The sequence below is a fragment of the Schistocerca serialis genome, chromosome 4, assembly GCF_023864345.2.
Source record: "Schistocerca serialis cubense isolate TAMUIC-IGC-003099 chromosome 4, iqSchSeri2.2, whole genome shotgun sequence".
Classification (NCBI taxonomy): domain Eukaryota; kingdom Metazoa; phylum Arthropoda; class Insecta; order Orthoptera; family Acrididae; genus Schistocerca; species Schistocerca serialis.
The window spans coordinates 519,151,263-519,156,839 of record NC_064641.1 but is presented as its reverse complement, the minus strand read 5'-3'; the positions used below and the strand labels follow the sequence as shown (position 1 = coordinate 519,156,839).

General features: G+C 41.3%; 1 pseudogene; it reads left to right on the top strand.

Moving 5' to 3' along the window:
* The first annotated feature begins 4,910 nt into the window (after positions 1-4,910).
* Positions 4,911-5,073, top strand: LOC126476534 (U2 spliceosomal RNA; annotated as a pseudogene).
* Positions 5,074-5,577: the final 504 nt, after the last annotated feature.

The window sequence follows — 5,577 nt, the reverse complement described above, 5'->3', positions numbered from 1 at the left end:
TGGCACTCATAGCCGCTAGTCGACAGCAGTGACTGTGCGATCGTACCGGAAACAGAAATGAAATTAAACATGCAACTATGCCTGTCCCGCCTGGTCATGGCTGCGCCAGCGAGAATTTAGTGAAGTACTGGAAAATCGCTCATTCCTCCGTCCCATACTAGCCAGCCGATACTACAAGATATTCACACCATAGTTGATGTGTTCAAAAATGGCTCTGAGCACTATGGGACTTAACATCTGTGGTCATCAGTCCCCTAGAACTTAGAACTACTTAAACCTAACTAACCAAAGGACATCACACACATCCATGCCCTAGGCAGGATTCGAACCTGCGACCGTAGCAGTCGTGCGGTTCCGGACTGAGCGCCTGAACCGCTAGACCACCGCGGCCGGCTTAGTTGATGTGTGTTGACAAACAGACTGTGGGTGGTGTAAGTGGATGCCATTGGAACTCGTCTGCCAATTAAGGCTCCCTCACAAGCAGCGAGAATTCTAAGTGCAATTATCATCTGCCGCCAAGTCAAGGGTGCCTGCGCTCGCACCTCACATCCAACATGTGTCTCCAGGAAAAGTGAAAAGTGTTCAAATCACAAAATTTGCATGTTCGAGTATGTTAACCACTCTGTGTCGGCTCTCAATGGAGTTCACCTCTAAAAAATTTGCCATCAGTTATGAAAAAGCTCGTCCTGCTCAAGCCAATGGCATGAGTGTTATGTTACTAATTTTCTCACACAAAAATTGTGTAAAAGACGCCCTGTAATTGTCCGTTAAGGTGTTCCGTGTATTCTGGAATTGTGAGGCTGCATCATCAGCTTGCTCCTTTATCCCACCAATCCACAGTTCGTTCGCGTACGAAGTTTCACAGAAGGTTCCTGGTATCCCATTCCCTGTTTTTAAGAACACACAACGCATTTCTTTCTTGTCCTTGGGTGGCGAAAAAAGGCTCCCAACCCACCGGGTATTGGCGTCTGTTTGTAGCGACACTTCCACCGAGCGGCGAAAAAGCACAGAGACTACTTTGTTAAGAAGCTTGTGGGAATGGCAGACAGACAGCGATCTGTTCTAATGGGTCCTTCTTTCACCTGACTTCCGAGAATTCACTGGGGAAGGTACAATGACCTCTCCAGAAAATGTTTTGACGAGGGGCTATAATGTTTTGACAAAAGGGGCTAGTTTTAAAAACACCTTTTCTGCGAGTATTTACTGGTATTAGTCTCCACAGGTCACCATTTTTAGCGTACTGCTGGACACTCGTACTGTGTCCTCTTTCCTAGAGCACGCGAAAAGAGTTAGTTGCAGTTGGGAGACAACTCCTGAGCTGAACCAATACTGGCCAACTGCGTAGCTGACGTGTCCGGCTTGTTCATTGCCACATACCGACAGGTGGCGAAATCTTCTCGAATTACTGTCGCTCCCTAGAGACTGACATAGCGGAACCTCTCAGCCCGAGGCCCCTGCTCTAGCTACTGGCTTCCCAATACCTCTAGTGACACAGGCGAACAATCTGCTACTATATTCACAGGAACCCAGGTAGAACATACAGAAGAAGCTTAAATTACTGCTGGGTTCTTACAATCAATGGTAACTCGAATTAAAAGTGACTATTAGTTTAAACATGACTTTGTTCAACGATTAATTTAATCTGCTTATTAAAAGAAAGAGAAGTTCAGGCCGGAAATGGCTTGACGCTTTTCGAAATTACTGTATGAATTCCTATCAATCATACCCTCCGTTACCAAACTGACTGTTCCTTGAGATCTGAGAATGTATCCTATTAACAAATCATTTCTGTTTGGTTCGGTAGCGCCGTAGATTTATTTTTTGTCAGGTTGGATTCACCATTTCTTCATCAGTTATCTGATCTAAAAATAAAATTGTTACCATTCTTCCGTAGCGCCATATTCAATGGCGCCCATGACGTAGCAGCCACCACTCGACACTTCGCTGTGCTGGCGATACTGCAAGATGAGCGTAAGCCAGGCTTCCGCCATTAACAAGCCGCTACTCCCCTGGCCTGGTTGTGGCGCAGTTCTTTGGAAGAAAATTCTGTATTATTGCCTTATAAATGCGTTACTGTGAATCATGGTTTCTTTGTGCTCACCATCGCACTCCACCAGGCTCTTTCCTGACAACTGTATGAGTTGGGGATCGGATCCCCGTAGCAGCAACGTTCGCCGAACAACCGTTGAGAAGACGCTGCTGGTAGACCCTTGGTTTATCTGGGCAGTTACTTGCTCACCAATTTGACGTCTATTTGCTCGTATACATGCCCACAGCCATCTTAAAACCTTGTCAGTGCCTTGTAACTGCTTTTGGATAGCTCTATGTTGCCGTGGATGATATATGTAACCATGTTGGCAAGCGAACAGTTTACAAACGTAGTCATTTCGGAAATGCTTCTACCCTCGACCCAATATCCACTGGTCATGCCTCTTTGGATGTCAGGTGAATCATTCTGGTTTCGCATTACTACAGTGACCGCATTGTTGTACACATTCCCCAACATGCTTTACATACTTTCCCTCCACTGCTAGAGTTGCCAGCTGCCGTCTGCGAGTGGTTATTGCACGTAGACATCCAACATAGGCGGTAGTTATGTTAATGTGACCGGACCGTGTACTTTCCAGTAAGACTTTATAACAAACAAATTTATTTTTATTCGATGTCAACATGTTTCTATCTTTGAGGAATGCTTTTTGGTTATTGCCAGCCTACTTTTTATAATGTCTTTTCTTCTGCCATTGTTAGTTAATTTGCATCTAGTTTCCTTACCTAATTCTGTCAGCATCAAATGAGTTAATTCGACCATATTCCATTAAAAAAATTTTAAAGAACATTTTTAACAAAAATAATATTTTTAATTGTATGGACAGCAAGCAATATATGAGATAAAATTTGATAACTAGTTGCGGTTGTTTGAGAACCAACGTAATCTCGGAATAGACAATGTTAACGTATACCATAAAGCTAGACCCCGTCGTCTGCATATCTTGTTGCATTCTCATATAAGAGACAGCTTCAATAACGTGCTGCCTATGCCAACGAAATAAAAATAAGTGATTTAGTAAGAACCTTGCAGAAAATGGAAATATTCGTCCATGGCCAAAATTGGAATCACTAGGCCCTACAAGAGATTACAGAGCTATAGTACTCACATTTCTTTACCAAAAATATTTTTAAAACAGACAACACCTAAAATTAAGTATATTTATGAATCTGTGTCACAGCCATGTCTTTGATGTTGTTAAAAATAATTTTTGACCCTATTATTTCAACATGAAAATGTTACAGTCCGTCTTACTGTAATCCACTTCATCGGCCAACAAGAAAGATTCAACAGCAAGATATACAGAAGACACTTCAAGTAATTCTCAATACCAGCATCGACACATCGATAGTTATATCGAAACAAGCTTTCTTTTGATTGCCATCTTGTCTTTGCTCCACAGTAAACTTGATTGTGATGTCGCGCCTTAAACACCCATTTCAAGTTTATAAAAGTTGTCTACAATATTGAAAGACCCACAGCAATGGAGGTACTTGAACACACTACAAGAAGAGAGCCATTTTTATCAACAAAGCGATGGATCATTTAAAATGAGTTTTTTACGAATAGCAGACCAACATAAAAATGAACAGTAGCTCATATTAGGTTATCCTCCTCTTCCTCCATTTGATGACCACAACACACGCCAAGACTGTACAGAACAATTTCAGCTTCCATGTGTACTTTCGTTAAATATTTTCTTTATTACCATTTTAGCTTGACGATGAGGAAATACCTTGAATTATGTTGCTTCATTAAATAATTTAAGTATCAACAAATTTTTTGGCTGACAGAGGTCTCTCAAAACATTGCCATGTTTTTTGATACAATTGCGGCTGCTTAACAATCCATATCAAATTTATCTCGAGGTATTGCACCAACTAACTCATGTCGATCCACTTTTTTGTTCCTTTTCCATAATGCTGTTAAAAAGTCACTTTTCTTTATATTGCGGTTCAATATATTCCTCTCAGTCTTCTGCTATTTACTGAGTATTTACTTGCCAAATAATTCTTCTTGTTTATACAGGTGGTTGTCTTTCCCATCAGTGGTTTCTTTAATTTTCCTAAAGGCTAAATCTGCCTTTCGTACACTCAAGTATGCTTCAGCATTGTATTTCTCCTCTACCTGTTTTTATTTAGCCATTTTCTGTTTACTGTCTTTCACATTTTTTTGAAATTTCTTTAATCCATTTTTCTTCTTTCAATTTGCTGCATTCCTTAGTTTTCTCGCTTCATCAACTAAATTAAATATGTTATGCTGTTATGCTATTTTTTCTGCTGGGCATTGCTTTTACCTGGGTTTTCCTCTGCTGTCTTAACTATTTCATCTCCAAAAGCCAATCTTCGGTAAGACTGCCACCTTGACTGCCAAGCCGTCAGTTGGTCAATTTAATAACAATAATCTTCCAGCACAGATACTTGCCATATTGAATCTTCTCACGCAATGTCGGCTTCTGTCGCCGCTCACCCAGCGTACTAGCTCCCTTGCTATTCAGTCACTGAAACGGCAGCACTACAGAGACTTGTCCCCGTGGCTGCGTGCAAGAACTTGTAATTAACTGGCCATCGCAGGCTGCAGATCGACCGAAGCCTCTAGCCCATTCGTGCCGCTGGCCGCGGAACATTGTGAGACAAGCAGGTGCGACTGGGACATATAGTTCTAAATGCAATTCCAAACATTATCCAATCCGAGACGGGGATATTGCTGTCCATACACCTCGACTTTCTCAGGCTGAATGTCGGTTCCTCACTTTTATACGAGCTATTTTCGAAGGCTAGTAATAGGAGCATATATATAGTTTCACATCGATGGGATATCGTCACTTGTTGTGAAAATTCTGTGCAACGGTACTGCAAAGGGTATATTTTCTCTAAGTATTCTCTCATCAGGTAACACATATCTTTTCTTATCATTTTAATATCTGCTACATCCTGCATCACAGGACTGGAACATTAAACTCGTTTTTGCCTTATGACAGAATGCTAAGAGCATGCTCTACCTCTGTCACAGGTTGCCTCCTCACTTTCGAGCTCTTTTAAAGTCACCAAATCCTTTGTTACTTACAAAGTCTCTTACGGTAGCAGTGCACACGAGTTGTAAATATCAAGTTCTGCTATGTATTACTTTGTGAATTCAGTAATATACCGACATACTGATTTTATTACGGTGGTCGTATCTCCCTGCATAGGTGGGTGATCGAAATTTCGTTAAAAGATCATACTGTAACAAAAAAACCTGGTTACTGCTCCAACTCGCGAATCATATCTGTGGTTCTCTATCCCTCGCTTCCACCCATTCAGTAGCACTTCATTGATATGAGACTGATTGACTAGTTAATTAAACTGATCATGAGAATCACTTTGCACGGGAGTAATTTCTTTCTTGTAGTCGGATTAAATTTGCCAGGTAGCTCAAATGGGAATCCTTGAAGGTAAGACTGTGTTCTTTTAGAGGAACACTACTGATAAAATTCAGAGAACAGACATCTGAAGCTGTCTGCAGAAGGTTTATACTGCCACCAGCATACA